Source organism: Molossus molossus, unplaced genomic scaffold (genome assembly GCF_014108415.1).
Source record: "Molossus molossus isolate mMolMol1 unplaced genomic scaffold, mMolMol1.p scaffold_m16_p_1, whole genome shotgun sequence".
In the NCBI taxonomy this organism is placed as follows: Eukaryota; Metazoa; Chordata; class Mammalia; order Chiroptera; family Molossidae; genus Molossus; species Molossus molossus.
Window position 1 is genome coordinate 91,886,134 of NW_023425344.1, and position 17,280 is coordinate 91,903,413.

The following is a 17,280-nucleotide window of genomic DNA, read 5'->3' on the forward strand; positions in this document are numbered from 1 at the left end:
CTTTGGTTTATTGCTTCCCTTCCCCCACGCCCCTGCCCTCTGAGATTTGTCAAAAATTATGCCATTAATTTTTATTTAATTTTAAAAATAATAAAACTGAGAAAAAAAAGCATTTGTTATTGGATCACAAGAGGATAACTAAATTGTGATATTTTGCTATCAAAATCAAAATTATTCATACTCGTTCTTTGGTAAGATCAATTATTTTACAAAAATAAAATTATATAATTTTTACAAACCCAATATCCTCATTTAACATTATTATTTTAAGTCTCTTTAAAGTATTTTCTACTTTCTAATAATTTTATCATTGTTGAGGGATTTAGATTATACCTCATGTTTTGTTGTTATAAGCAACACTGCACAAAACAGTATTTCTCATCTTTAGGTTTATAAAATTATTGACCTCATCGTCTTGATTCATAGATCCACTATGAGTTGCTCTGTCTCCAATACAGGAAGAGAGAGAAATTTGGTTATGATGGATTAAACAAAGGTTATAGCTATTAACCCTTATTTAATCATCACAGCCAAGCAAACAACTTTAATCAGAGGAATAGAGCTGAAGCTCAATATTTAAACTGTGCATAAAAATACAGCATTTAATCTAATCGAATTGGCCAACAATGAGCACACCACATTTAATGTTTGCTTTTCAAACCTGGAATTCATTCCTTCTGTCATTCTAATTCCTGAACCCAATTTGGAAATAGTTTGCATTATATGCTATCTCACAGCTTTTTATGTTTGCTAACCAAATAGAATGTGTTTAAAGACTTTGTCTTCCTGAATGTGACATTGTTAAAAATCAAAAGCGTTTAACAGTTACAGCTGGTAGTGGAATAAGGGACATGTTTCTTAAATGTAACATAAAACTGCACATGCACACAGGGAAATAGTCCTGATTCTCTCTCTAGTACTTTAGGCTTTTTATAATAGAAGTAGAAAATGAAATATATATAATGATCTAAAAATATGTATATATATTTTTATGCATAATTTCAAGTAGGCTAAATGTTGCATCGAGATGATCATATTAATAAGGACTTGTTTTGTCATCTATATTCTCCTGTCCAAAGCAGATCTCTCCAGGGAGAGGAAGTGTGTGTGTGGTGTGTGTGTGTGCGCGCAAAAAGAACAGATGAAAATAACACACGCTCCCCCCCTCCCAGCAATTCCTGGGTGAATAGAGAAAAAAACAAAACAAAACACAATGTGGGTCTTGGGACTTTTCTCTTTGCTTTTCCCATCACATTACCAGTAATTTTTTAGTAAATGCCATAAAACGAGACTCAATTGGAAACTCTCTCACCCAAGGTAAAGATGGCATCTGAGTAGGCTCATGACAGGGCTGGATGGGGCACCTCACTGGTCTGAGGAGGAGACCGGCGGGCCACGTCCTGATGGCTTCCGAGCAGCCAAGGCACAGTTTCCAGTGCATGCCCCTCCAAACAGACTCACTCTGGCTCATGGGATGATGGACTCTGCGTTCATTTTTAATGTACTTTCAACAACAACAACAAAAAACAGTGAACCCCTGATTTGAGCCTGTTCTCAGCTCCAGAATATAGCAGTTAGCAAAACAGACGCTCAAAAAGTCCCTGCCCTGATGGAGCTTTAATTCTAATGGGAAACCCCCAGAAGGAAAGTCCAATAGTACATGCCTGGCCACGGCCACGAGAAAAGCATGACCAGGAAGACACTATGAACGAGGGGCTTTACGTCAGGCGGCTGGGCAGAGCCCCACTGTGACAACCGACGGCTGGGTGAGGACTCGGAGAAGGCGAGGCACTGGTCAGGGGTGTTATTAGAACGAGCATTTCCAGCAGGGCCCTGTGAGCGCCACGGACCCACGCAGGGGCGAGTGGGCTTCAAGTGCACCTGAACGCTGGTCACTTGAAAAACTCTCCACTGCCCTGGCCCGTTTGGCTCAGCGGTTAGAGCTTCAGCCTGCGGTCTGGAGAGATCCGGGTTTGGTTCCCGCTAAGGGCACATAGTCGGTTGCGGTTTGTCCCCGGCCCTGGTTGGTCGTGCGGGTGGCAGCCACTCGATGTGTCCCTTTCATGTCGATTTTTCTCACTTTCTCTCCCTTCCTCTCTCTCCCTCCCATTCTATCTGAACAGAAAAAGGAAAAATGTCCTCAGGTGAGGATGAAAAAAAAAAAGAAAAGAAAAACTCTCCACTATTACATCAGTTTTAGGTGTACAACACAGTGAACAGATATTTATATGCCTTAGAAAATGATCCCCACAGTAAGTCTAGTACCCATCTGACATGACACATAGTTATTACAATATCATTGACTGTAGTTCCCGTGCTGTACTTTACATCTCAGTGACTATTTTGTAACTACCAATGTGTACTTATTCCCTCATCTTTTTTGCTCAACCCCACAAAGCCCCTCCCATCTTGGCAACTATCAGTCTGTTCTCTGTGTCTATAAGTCTGTGTCTGTTTTTGTTTGTTCATTTATGATGTTCTTATGATTCCACATATAAGTGAAAGCATATGGTATTTGTCTTTTCCAGTCTGACTTATTTTACTCAGCACAACACCCTCTAGGTCCATCCACATTGTTAAAAATGGTAAGATTTCATTCTTTTTACGGCTGAGTCATATTTCATTGCATATATGCACCACTTCTTCTTTATCCATTCAGATATCATGGACACTTAGGATGGTTCCAAATCTTGGCTACTGTAACTAATGCTGCAGTGAACATGAGGTGCATCTATCTTTTCAAAATAATGTTGTATGTCAATGGTAACTGAACAATAATTTTTGAGAATGTGAATAGACTTAGAGAAATGTCGGGTTGTTGGTTTGTGGTTATGAATCTAGAGTTAGACCGTTCTGAGTGTGTGTGTGTTTCCCGTTGTACATTTTGCCATACATATGCAGGGGTGGGGTAAGCAGAGTTAAATGTAACTGTGGCTGTGGTCTTACTCCAACCCCCTTGCACTCCTAAGAGAAGATCTGGGATGGGGTTTTTCTACTCATCTGCCCTTATAAGAAGTCCATCTTTTCTAACTCCTAAGCAGGGAGAGAATGAAACCAAAACAATGACATTTTTCATTAAGATATTTGCATTTCTTCCTAATCCTTCCTTGTTCTTTCTAATTATTCAGCACAACCTTCCTTCTCTCTTGTTAGTTCATGTTCTGGATGAAGTGTCTGACACAAAAAGAAATGAACTGGTTTCTCAGTGCGCGTAGAGAGTAGTCATAACTCTCAAGAGTCACCCCTAACACCACACGACTTCCTGAACTGGCCCATGGTTCAGCCGTGGCCTCCTGGCAGGGCCACCTGGCTGGCCATTTCAGCAGGGAGGGAGGGAGGGACAACTGTGGCAGGTGTCATGACTGCACAGTAAGTTCTTTTTTTTTTTATTTTTATCTTCACTCGATGACATTTTTCCATTTTTTATTCAGATAGAGTGGGAGACAGAGAGAGGAAGAGAAAGAGAGAGAAACATCAACATGAAAGGGACACATCGAGTGGCTGCCTCTCACATGACCCCAACCGGGGCCAGGGACAAACCGCAACTGAGGTACATGCCCTTAGCGGGAACCGAACCCGGATCTCTCTGGACCGCAGGCCGACTCTCTTACCACTGAGCCAAGCCGGCCAGGGCTTGCACAGTAAGTTCTATATGAACCCTTGGAAGCTGTGTCTTCCAGGAAATTACACGGTAAATAATGACATTTGCAGGGAACAAATAATTCAACTATTCGTTACCATGTCAAATGCAATTGTAAGATCTGATGAGGCAAATCTTGTTTAGGAGATGAAAACAGAAGATATAAACCAGATAATTGCCAAGTGATTAAACAGGAAGTGCCATGCGTGTATGATTAATGAAAAATGTGCAGATAAGCCCAGAGGAGGCCGGGCCGCGGCATGAGCTGGAACATCCCAGGGCGCACACATAGGCACGTGTGCACATGCCTGGTGACCCCGGCACCGACAGCAGAGATCTAACCCCTAGGAGTGGGTCCATTCACTGTGAGCACAGCAGGTCACTTGGGGTGACTGTGTTTACCTGTCTCCTTCTTTTCTCCTACAGAATTCCCCATTTTTACTTCTTCAATCCCCATGACTCCCTCTTCTTTTCCACTATTCTCTGCTCCTACTATCCTTTCTCATCTGCTCCTTCTGAGAGGTTTTCCTACTTGGAGCTCCTACCTTGTCATATATTTTGAAAAGGGAATGATTTTCTGCTATTGTCCTGTCATGAATACTCAAAATCTGTTCATAAATCGTCTTTTCTTACATGTTTCTTGTGTCAGCAAATTGACTGTGGCCTCCTGTCTGGAAGGCGAACATAAGAATGCCTTTGGAACTTGAGGTGGTCACAGCCGCACAGGTCTCAGGTTCTCTGCCACCTGCTGACACCCCCTGTCCTCCAACCTTCTCTGGTCTGCGGTAGAAATGGGAACAATGGAAGTGTCCCGCAGTCCCCAGTATTCTGTATATCCAACTGACCTCCCAAGACTGGTCAGAGCCAGTCCTTACACAAGGGAGCAGAGCAGACAGTGAACCCAGAGGCTCTATTCTCCCCAAACATCTGTAAAAAGCAAACAGTAAGCAGAAATAATGGAAACTGGGTCCCCCGAGGAGGGAGCAAGATTAATTAATCATCCAGAGAAATCAATATTGGATAACTTCTTCCAACACACAGAAGCCCTGGGACATGACTGTCAACTGGCTGTAAAATATGGGCCCCATTTTTAGAGAATGGAGCTGATGGGCTTGTAGAGCACAGCTTGTAGAGACAGCACATGTGTACATAACATGTCATCAGTGGGAAGGTGAGATGAGTGGGGTGCTAATTACAGGCAGGGGATGAATGGGTTCTCCGGGAGGGCAACCCCAAGGAGCCAGGATGGGAATATAGGTGTAACAGATAAAAAAGAGAACTATTGACGACCTGCTAAACGCTTGTACTTTGTAGCCCATCACACATGGCATTTCATTCTGTCCAAACAGTGGTTATTCAGAGAAGGTAAAGAAGTGCTCCCTGAGGCCCAGGAAGGTAGGGTAGCTAGCCAAAATATGGCAACCATCCATGGGGTGGTTAATTTTGTGTCAACCTGACTGGATCAGAAGTACCCAGATCTTTGGTCAAACATTATTCTGTATGTGTCTGTAGGCTGTTTCTGGATGAGATTAACATCGAAATCAGTAAACTGCAAAGCAAATTGCCCTCTCTAAAGTGGGTGGGCCTCGTCCAATCAGTTGAAGGCCTGAATTGAACAATAGGCTGATATTCCCCCAAGTAAGAGAGAATTCTTCCGCTTGATGACCTTTGAACTGAAACATTAGCTTTTTTCCTACCTTCAAACTCAAGCTGAAATGTTGACTTTTCCTGTATCTTGGGCTGTTGGACTTCTGACTGAAGGTAAACCATCAGCCCTCCTGTCTCCAGCTTGCTGATTCACTGGCTGATCTTTGGTCATAATCACATGAGACAATTCCCTGACTAATACCTTTTATAATATTTATACATTAATAACTTTGCCAAGCCCCTTTGTCTTTCTTTGCCTCATTACTGACAATATAAACTATAAGTTATACTGTATTATTACAATATTATATTGTATGATATTGCAGCATTGCCTCAGTATAAAATATGGATAATATTTCATTACCAGTCTTAATCTGGACTTAGGGGAAAAAGTGCCCCAATGTGCTCAGATCTGTGGTTCTCTGAAGTACAAACCAACCTCATTTTGCCCCTGGTCAGTCACCCTCCCAGGGCAGGAGTCCAGCTCCGGGTTTGGATAGGACCAAGTCTAAACACACACAGGCCGGCGACATTCCCTTGTCACCACAGCCCTTTCTGGATAGTGTTTCATCTCTCCCCACTGTGGGATACGTGAACTGTGGAGCCTGTTAAGACGAATGAATGATGGACTGCAGGCCGACGCGAGAGGAGATGGGGTCTCAGAGCCACTAAGTGGTCTGGGAACCGTCCAAGCGCGGCCTCGGGCTGGGGGAGCCATCCCTGATGGGTCGTTAGCAGCACCCTGACTCTTTCCCAGACAATAATATTGACTTCCCATTAGATAAACATGAATCTTCTAAACAGGGGGTGAGCACACAGGAGCCAGCTCCTCCCGTGTTGCGCAGGTAACAGGCAATAGGACACAGTCCATAGATTTAATTTGCCCTGTAATTACCTCTCCTGGTGAAGTGAGCTCGGTAGCGGAGGAGGCCGCTCTGCGCACGCAGCTCTGAGCGGAGGATAAACGAGGTCAGCCCCTTTGCAGGACCAATTTCTGTTTTGAGCAAAACCCATTATTAACAAATCAGGGCCATTAGAGGCGTCTCTTTATGCCTTTTCTTTATTGAAAAAAATCAAAAGGAGACAGAGGCGGGTCCCTTGTGAGAAAATTAAAGTGATTTCAGTAATGAGCTGAATTGGTGTTGGATCAGGGTAAGGTCACCGGTGAAAACAGCAAAGCCCTCACCCTGTAAGCCCCTGGGACCATCGCTGTGGGAGAGAGAAATAATCGTAGGAGGTCAAGGATTACCCTGGTCTTCCCTATTGACTTCTAACCATCTCATCAAAGTCACCTTTTAAAGCTCATTTGCTAAAATAAATCAGACGTCTCTAACAGTAACAATAGTCTGTCTAATCTTTCCCCTTTTGCTTATCTAAACCAAACAAATCAATAACAACAACAAGGTTAGTGTTTCATGATAGTTTATTTTAGAGAAGCACTTCCTTCATGTCAAGACTTCTATGGGCATCTAAAATTGACAGAAACTTGATTTGTGTACAATTTATCAGTGTTTCCAGGTGCAAAGGAAACTTTTCTAATAATAAATAAGTGACGATGAATTCCAAAAATGGTAATTATAATGAAAATCCTCATAGAAGTCAATGATGGAATTTTAGCCAAAAGTTAAAACACTTTCTGAAGACAAGCTTCCTGATTAAGTCCCTAACTAACAATTAAATCTACCCATCTTGTGCCCCTTGTCAGTATATAAAATCTTATGGATTAGAGAAGAGAAATGCCCCATCAAAAGCCCACAATAGTACATGGCTTTCTTCAAATATTTTCCTGCATGGTATTTAGCTGCCTCAAAACACATTAAGTTTATTGGGGTGACCTGCCATGTGGAGGGATTTAGAGCTCTCAGATGTGTGGGTGAGAGGGTTTGTTTTTTTTTGTGTTTTTGTTTGTTTGTTTTTTTTTGCTTTGTTTTGTTTTTTGCAAGTACATTCTTCTAAATTCCCTTTTGAAGGGTCTTCAAATAAAATCATTTAAAACTCCCCTCTGTGCCCTGGCCAGTTTGGCTCAGCAGTTTGAGCGTCGGCCCGTGGACCGGGCAGTCCAGGTTCAGTTCCCACTAAGGGCACATACCTTGGTTGCAGTTTGTCCCTGGCCCCGGTTGGGGTCCTGTGGGTGGCAGCCATTCGATGTGTCTCTCTCACATCAATGTTTCTCTCTCTCTCTTTCTCCCTCTCTTCCTACTGCTCTATCTGAAGATAAATGCAAAAATGTCCTCGGGTGAGGATAAATAATAAATAAATAAAAAATAAGTAAATAAAACTACCCTTTGCCATATAAATTAATTTAATTATAATTACATGAAAAATTAATTGAAAATTAGTCACAACTTACCTGTGAGCATGTTCCTAAAATATTTAAGAATTTATTAGAGCAGTATGTGTATGTATATCTGTGTGCTCACGTGTGCACATATATATATGAAATTACACACACTGATGTGTCAAAGTGTTATCCACTGAAGATAATCTAAACAGCAGATGACCTGACTATAACAAAAAGGCAGAGGAAGGGCTGATTCATTGTCTTCTGCCCTCTGACCTCAGTGTTCCTGGTTCTCGGATCATCAGATATTGGGTCCTACACCATCACCCCCGCCAATTCTCAGGCCTTTGGGTTTGGTCTGGATCTCCACGACCACCTTCCCAGGGCCTCCAGCCCATAGACGGCAGGTCATGGGACTTCTCGGAAGAACCATTCTCTCATAATAACTCTTTTTCTATAAATCTATGTATACTTTGGGGTTTTTTGGCAGAATTGTGTGGTTTTATTAACACAAATATAGTGTGCATACGAGCTGTTTACGCTCTTCACTGTACACCTGGCACTGGGATCGGTGACTGATGGCAGCTGGGCTGCTCTCTCCGCAGTGGCTTTGCGGGTCTTTGAGGAGACGCTGTGAGCAGTCTCCGCAGAGTAAGATCTGTTGCACGACAGCAGCACCTCAAGCTCCTGGACACTGTGGACCAGGAACTTCTGAAAGCCACAGGGCAGCATGTGCTTTGTTTACTTGTGTTTCCCGTAACCAATATCGGGCATGAAGATCTGGCCCTTGAATCTTTTGTGCCCTCTGTTGTCAATATCTGTGGATTTCTGCCACTTTTGCCAAATTATGACATACCGTCTGACTGGTGCCCGATGACGATCTTGGGTTTCCCAAGGGTTCTGAAGGCATCCGTGGTGCTGAGTAGGAGACGGCTGCCACCTCCACAGTCAGTTGGACGGCATATCTCTATGCTTCGATACATAAGGTATGCCAATGACAACGCTGAATCTCGCTTCAAAAAGACAGTGTCTGTTCTGTTGGCTATTAAATGCGGTTTTACTGAGAACCCCAGAAGGAAGTGGCGAGGTAACAAATAACTTGAGCAAGTTCCTACGTACTTGAACACGTGCTGTTCCTGCTTGGGAGGGCTCACTGAGTCCTTTATAATGGCACCTACAGGGTATGTGCCGTGACGAGGGGCTCAGAGGAGACAGAAATGTTCACCAATGTATGGAGCTGGAGATGAACTTCCTGATTCCAGGGGAGGGCTGGACTGGGTTATGAATGCAGAGAACAGTGTCAGATGCATAACAGTGGTTGGAGGAAACAGGTAACCTGTGCAACATTTGTAGACAAAACAGTGGCATCCCAGAGATGTCCATGTCCTCACCCCAGAGCCACAAGAAAACAAAGCACATGCTGCCCCGTGGCTTTCAGACGTTCCTGGTCCACAGTGTCCAGGAGCTTTTATTAGAAGGACTTAAGGGTGCAGATGGAATTAACATTGCTAATCAGCTGACCTTAACATAGGGAGATTATCATGCAATTCCCAGGCGGACCAGCATAATCACAGAGGTCCTTAAAATGGAATGAGGGAGCAGAAGAGGAAGTCCGGGTGATGTGAGACTCCATGAAAGTCACTGGTCTCAGAGGTGGAGCAAGAAGCCATGATTCTCTAGAAGCTGGAACCCCCAGGAAACAGATTTCTCTCTAGACCTTCAAGAAGGCACCAGCCCTGAGGACCCCTTGATTTTAACCTGGTGAGACCCATGTGGGATTTCTGACCTACAGAACTATAAGATTTTTTTTAATGTATGGTTTTTTGTTTTGGGGGGGGTTGGTGGTTTTGTTTTGGTGCGTGCCCCTAGCAGGAACCAAACCTGGGACTCTCTGGTCTGCAGGCCAATGTTCCAACTGCTGAGCCAAACCAGCCAGGGCTAATGTATGTTTTAAGCCACTGAGTTTGTGGTCATTTGTTAGAGCAGCAAGAGAAAACAAACCCGCTTCAATGAGCAGCAGCGTTTCTGAAACGCACCCCCACAGGCTGCAGAAATCATCTGTGTACAGTCCCCTGGACACGCACCAATGGGAAGGGTAAGTGAGCTTGGAAACATTACTGCCTTAAAACAAAATTCCAAATAAAATATATAAAGTTTCAGAAGTTGATTAGGTAAGGCTCCCAGCTTCCAGAAAGAGCCAACAACGTGGTTTGACTAACCTCCTCCTATGTAGCTGTTTTCTTTAGTTTATTTGAAGACATAGGCAGGCAGAGCAAGCAGACACCTGGGGGAGCCTGTCCTTGAAAGGCAGACCCCGTAACGGGGAGGTGTAGGACATCTGACACTTTTTCCAAGTGTACCTTCCACTCTACCTGTGACTCAAGGCAACCGGTATCTAGCTGGCAAGGTATAAGAGCATAGAGCTAGCTTCTGGTAGAGCAGCCAGAAATTTGGGAGGAATTCCAGAAGGAAGAATGGACAGAGGGGTGAGCCTGGAACCACCATGTAAAATCCATTCCAACACCTGGTCAACAACTCAGCTTCTCATGCAGGGGGCCCCAGGAGCCCAGTACAAAGGCAGTAGCTGGCAATTAAAGCTGGGGATTCCATCTATGTGCCCATGTGTGTAAATTTCATGTAACTTCCCAAAATAAATACGTACATAAATCCAGTATTGAAAGCAAGAAGCCATCAGTTATGGGAATGAGGGTAGCCTAGAAAAAGGGAGAAAGGAAGAACACTGGTAATTGTTGAAGCGGCATGCTAAGTATGCTGGAAATCAATATACAATTATGTTATTTATGTTTAATTTTCTTTACAACATTTTGAACATTTATTAATATCACATAGCTCCCTTGTTTGAATGGGAACCAAGGGACCTGATCATGGAAGACTTCCAGACACCTAACTCCCCATCCACCCCCATCCACAAATACTATGGAAGTCCCCAGCCCTGTCCACTCTTCTCCTGCAGTTTCTTGAGTATACCATCCTCCTGCCATGACATCGTACAAGCTCATCTCGAATGACCTTGAAATTATTAGAAGTTACTTTTTATAACCTTTTTTCATGGCCATCTTTGGGACCCACTGCCAACATCATGGCAACCCAATCTAAAATAGCCGTGGTATTAAAGTCACCAAACTATGGAAAGCCATTGAATCTGATGGTGTAGTTCCTCAAAGGATCACTGAGCCCAACAGAGAGACACCAGGATGAGTCTTCTGCCAAAATGGAACAAAATATTCCCCCATCTAAGTCCTCCCCAAGTCACTGTGAGGAGTTCACAGCAATACTTATGGGGCAACAATACGACGTCCACAGACACAGCCTCTGCACAGCCTGGGGCTGGCTGCGGGGTTCCACCCGGTGTTCTCTCCTCTCTTCTCTTCTCTTCTCTTCTCTTCTCTTCCCCTCTCTTCTCTTCTCTTCTCTTCTCTTCTCTTCTCTTCTCTTCTCTTCTCTTCTCTTCTCTTCTCTTCTCTGTCCTCTCTTAGATTAAGAGTTCAGAAGAGTTTGTGGAAAGCGCTCATGGCAGCTGTCCATTTTTACTCACAAAGTATTTGGGGTTTTTAAGATTCAGCATCCCACCATGAGTATCTTAGAAAGAAAGCCCTACTTGACCAGTGTTTCTCAAAATAAAGGTATTAAAAATATTATCTCAAGAGCTGTCTTTGCTCTCTTAGACCCATGGTGGTTAAAATATCCTGATAAGCAGGGAAAAGCGAGAGCGAGCAATGATAATAACAAGCTTTCTGAGCATCCAGCACTTAGAACCAGTGGGAGCTCCAGTCTGGCCATGCTTTCTGCGGGAGCCACCAGGCAAGGAGTGAGTGACAGGACGCTAGAACACTGCTGTCCACATGACAGCTTTGTGGAACCGCCATTTTTGTCTCAAAACAACTATTTAGGCATCCCTTATTTGCATAATAAAGGTACAAGTAGTGTGACCTTGGAGTCAATCCTTGGAGGAGGAGAGAGTTGTGTGGGGGGAATATGAAGAAGGTGCATATAGGGGAGGGAGGCAGGAGAAAGTGTAGGACACATTCCCTGCCCCCAAGAAGCTTACAAGGCAGACCTAGAAATATTAAATCAGCACATGAAAGTGCAACGAGAATAAAAGATTTAAATAGCTGCACCAAGACAATTATATAACTGACACCTGATACTCTGCCCCAAAAATGACAATTTAGTTTTGCAGGTAAAACGTTCTATATGTATAGAGACATATTATCTGGAATATCAGAGGTTTAATAGCAAAAACGTGGTACTTTCAGTGGGTGGGATGATGACAGCACTCCGGCAGACCAGAAGGATTTGGATGGAGCTATGGGTCACACTACTTTCAGGGTGAACCATGAGTAGGCATTCTTGTGATCATTATTATTATGTTAGGACAATGATAGTAAATAAAAGAGAGGTCTGCCCCATTTATTTGACTTTAGTGGCTCACTTCTTATCATATAAGATGTGGGAACTGAATTGAATATTTTTTCCTCACTATCTTCCAAGCAACCCTACTGTTGTAAAGGCATCAGAATCGACAAAGTGGTTAGGGCTAGGCTCCACCGTGCTCTGGCAACAGCAATGATGTGGAGGGAAGAACTGAGGAAAGTCATGATTGTCACTTACAGTTTACAGCAATGTCTCAATTTCCTGTAATAATCTGTTACAGATCTGCCATCCATGAACTTATTTTTATTAGAGTATATTTTATATTTTCATCAAAATAGCACATTTGTGTTGGAAAAAAATCAAATCATATTAAAAGATACATGATAGCCTGGCTGGTGTGGCTCAGTGGTTGAGCATTGACCATGCACCAAGAGGTTGTGGGTTCGATTCCTGGTCAGGGCACATGCCCAGCTTGTGGGCCCGATCCGCAGTGGGGGGCATGCAGGAGGCGGCCAGTCGATACCGTCTCTCATCGATGTTTCTATCTCTCTCTCCCTCTCACTTCTCCTCTCTCTAAAATCAATAAAGGAAAAAAATTTTTTAAAAAAAGATACATGATAAAGATTACCAACACTACCCATATTCTGCCTTCCTTTCTTCCTGAACCTACAAAAATCTTAACTCATTGCCCTGTGGTTTAGTGGGATTATGAACAACGTCTGCTCAATGAATTGTCATGCTGGTTGTAGTCTGAAGCGAGATGGTATAAAGCCCTCACATGACTCCTCAGCGAGATGGTATAAAGCCCTCACATGACTCCTCAGCGAGATGGTATAAAGCCCTCACATGACTCCTCAGCGAGATGGTATAAAGCCCTCACATGACTCCTCAGCGAGATGGTATAAAGCCCTCACATGACTCCTCAGCGAGATGGTATAAAGCCCTCACATGACTCCTCAGCTTTTTCCTCCCCCTGAAGGGGGCATTGGTGCCCCTGGAAGCACCGGACTGAGGATGAGACAATGATGGCCCCTGTGGCATCTCTGAGTCGCCACACTGAAGGGAACTTCCCTAAAGACCTGCTCTATCTGTAGAGTAGCAGGTGAGAAGTGCACCCAAATGTGCTAAACCTCTGAAATTTCAGGGTTTAGCTATTAATCCTACTTGACTAATCCTTCTATTTTATTTTATTTTTTAAATCCTCATCCAAGGATATTTTTCTATTGATTTTCAGATAGAGTGGGAGGGAGTAAGAGAGAGATGGAGAGAGAGACATCTATGTGAGAGAGACACATGGATTGGCTGCCTCCCACATGACCCCAACCAGGGCCACAACCGAGGTACACGCCCTTGACCAGAATCGAACCCATGACTCTTTGAACCGCAGGCTGTCGCTCTAACTGCAGAGCCAAACCAGCCAGAGCAACTAATCCTTCTGTTTTTATCACTGTAAACAGCAGCCCCCTACTCTAGACCACCCATTGCTACAGGTAATATCACAGGGGAAAAAACTATTTTTACTTTAATTTATTCTTGTATTTATCTCACTTAATTTAAATACGATACTTATATTGTTATTTCTTTATTTTTCCATTTTAGTCATTATTGATTAACTTCTTGCTCTAATGGCACGTGAAAATGCAGATCTTTTATACCCACACTTCCCATTTTTCCTCCTGAGCTATATGGTGACTTCTGCTTGAATCAGTAGTAAGCGTTGGCATTATTTTAACCGTGTAAATGTTCACCCTTGCAGCACAAGTAGTGATCTATGATGACATCTGAATTTTTATAACGTTTGTTTTTCCTGGCATTAATAATCACCTTCTATTTTTTATTTGCTTAGTCTTCTATAGACTTGTTCTTCACTTTTTCCATTCGATTAGTCCATGCTTCTCAATATTTTCCCAAATACTAGGAGATATGGGATAATCTATCAATTCCATGTAGTTTCTCCCTCCTCGGCAGCTGGAACTTGCCCCTCCTCAGACGGGCCCTCTGCTCCCATCCTGGGACTGACTCCTGCTGCTTTCCTGGGAGCCAAATTTCCAAGTCTTTCTGGGATTAGTAACTATTATTTCTGAAACAAATACTGTAGTAGCTTCCTAAGAAAGCATGGATGGAGAGAAAATTCATTTGTCTTGCAATATGAAAATACCTTTATTTCTCACGTTTGAGTGATAGTCGTGTAGGTATAGGATTCTCACTTACAAGCCATTTATTTATACCATCTGGAATTAATTTTGGCTATCCAATTCCATGCTGATTTCTAGCTGAGTCTGACCTGTTCTCCAACACTACAATCTCCCTAGAAGTTTGAGGATATTCAATTCACCCTTGAAGTTCTAAAACTTTACAATCATACACCCTCATTGGGTTTCTTTTTCTCTCAATGGGCTGAGCACCTAATGAACCTTCAGGTTCTTGATACTCAACATTATATTAAACTTTAATAAGTTTCTGTCTATCCCTTTTCTTGCTTCACTTTTCTGGGATTACCATTAGTTAGATCATGGACCTCTGCTCTGCCTCTCTTACTTTCTTTGTCATCTTTGACATGCTAGGTTAGAGATATCCTAGTCTATATTTTCCAACTTATATATTGATTTTGTTTTATCTCCTTTACCATATTTTAAATTTCTAAAATCTGTCCATGAATTTCCAAAATGTTTCTTATGTTCTGATTGTTCTTTTATTTAATAGCCTCCTTTCTCCAAGCATAAAAATTGTAGTGTTCTCTTCCTCCTTCATTATGTCCGTTTCCCATGGATTTCCTTCTCTGTTTAATTTGGTCTTTCTCTTTCATGTTTGGAAATTTTTTTCACGTCTGGTTATCTTACGCTGTCTACTCACCATTGAGGGTGAGGTCCGACGTGTTGATTAGAACCTCTGTAGGGACCTCACAATTCGGTGGATGGATGTGAGCAGGTTGGGGGGTTCCTCAAAGGAAAGCACCTGGCATTCCCCTTGGCATGATCTAGTTTCTCTAGACTTTCATCCAGAGACAGATCTCTGCCCACTCTGCTTGGGGACCGTTGCTTGACTTGTGGAATCAGGGTGGAATTAGGATTGCGGAATTAGAGTGGGAAGGGAGCTGGAGGTCCTACCACCCATCACACACTCATTCACTGACCCTCCCCACCCCCTACTCTTCCCGGTGACCCCAGCCTCCTGCACAGCTCAGGGGTTCTGTTGGTGAGGTTTTCTCCAGCAGGGGCTGTGGGTGGCTCTCCCCTCTCTGTGGGTACAGTGCCTTCCTGCATCAGCTCAGTGAACTCTCTGCTCACCTCACCCCCACATCGTTTGTCCTCGGCACTGGAGTTTTCTTACTGTTTGCTCCCACTTTTGTGGGTATTCTGGGAAACTGGGAGTAAATGTGATCCGCGTGGACATAATGAGCTCTAAAAGGTTGTTACACGCTTTGTAAAGTAGCATTCTTATTTTTTAGCCTTAAGTTCACATCTTTCGCACTTAATGTGACTGTAAGACTAGCAACCCTAGGTTTAGTGAGCTAGTCGTACAAATTCAGACCTCATTATTGTTTATTTTCCCAGAAATATAGCAAGAAACTGGATAGGCTCTTAAATACCATCCAATCTAACCTATTTATCTTGTAAGAGAAAAAGAAGAGAGACTCAGGAAAGTTAAATGCCAACTTTCATCAAAGAGCTATTTATTGGCAGATTCCAGACTTGATACATAACTCTTTCACTAATAACCCAGAATGCTGCCCCTTATATCCTTAATTACTGTAACCTTCAATCATGGTTCTCACAAGATACTTTTAAAAATCTGAGCCTTTTACCCAAGTGGCAATGATTAGAATAAGGGAGATATTTTTCAGTTTTCAAATAAAAGCGACAGTGATATCATAAGACTTAATCCAACCTATTTATTTTATCTAAAAGACCAGTGTTTCAAAGGGAGATTATTGGTGAAATAAAACACATTAGCTCCCTTAAAGTCAACAGAAGTATAACTATAAGATAAAGCTTGTAGAGTTTTCGATGTAGCTGCTACTAAATTGGTTATTAAACATTGATTTGGGCGTTTTGAAGAATTCTGATGACCACTAAACAACCTTCATGCAAGCATCTTCCCATTTGTGTTGTTTGTTTTCTTCCCCCTCAGCAGCTATTTGACAGCCTCAGTACACAGGGTAGAAAATACGGAGACATAATGAGAAAGTTCACTTTCACAATACAAATAGCAGGAAAATGGTCAGGCTAGTTTGTGATGCCATTACAGATTTCAAGGCAGCTATTTCGAGGTGGAGGACTGGCCACAATGTAAAGATGTGGAAAAAAAGAGTCTAAAAATGTGTCTGTGGACAGCTGGTGGGGCCTTGCCAAGGGAGTGCGGTGACCCCTGGGCCACGTCAGCAGCAATCCCTGCAGAGACTGAATCCTTGAAACAACCCCCAAATCCCCATCTGGCTTGTGCATCCACATGCAAACTGCAATCAGTCTCCTGTGGCCTCTCTGAGTGCACCTTCCCTTAAATGTCCTTGCTCCCACAGAGTCAACCATCAACCCTCTTTTTTGCACCTGACCTGAGTTTTCCCATCCTCCTCATTGTTGCAACCACCCGCACAAACTGAGGACACTACAGTAGGCGTCTTCAGTGTCCTTTAGCAGGAATTAGCATATCTGAGTACTTGCTTGCTATTGCCAGAACTTATGCTGAATCTGTTGTCTACATCATCCCTTTCAATGCATAGTGTTTCCTGGAAAGGAGGTACTATTCTTATGCCCATTATGCAGGAGAGGAAACTGAGACTTAAAGTGGTTAACCTGGGAAGGTCACACAAGTGGTAAGAGGTGGAGACAAAAACCAAACCCATCCCTTAATATCTGACTTCCTGTCTGTTTACTGAGCACCACATCTCCTGTGCCTCCTTTCTGCTTAGAAGGCACCCCTATGTCAGCCCTGTGTCTTCAAGTACCAACCTGCACATGCCAGAAGCTTTCCTATGTCTGTCCTCTGCGCCCTTGATCCTGGTCTTGTGAATAATGATACCTCCTGCATGCTGTCACCCCAGCCAGAGGTGAGAGGCACTATGAATTCTTCTAAATCTCCTGCAACCTGTTGACTACGGCGCCCTCTGCATTCTACTTCCTACATGTCTTTCAAATCTCCCCCGTCCATTTTCAAGCTGTGTGCACAGTCTTGCCTTTGCACAGGTGATATTACAACAGTCTGTGAGCTGTTCTCCCTGGGCCTGAGTGTTTGTGCTCATATACGTCTTCACGAGGCTGCTGGGAGGTGCTTATAAAGTGAAAATCCACTCGTGTTATTCTCTTGCTTAAAATCTCCC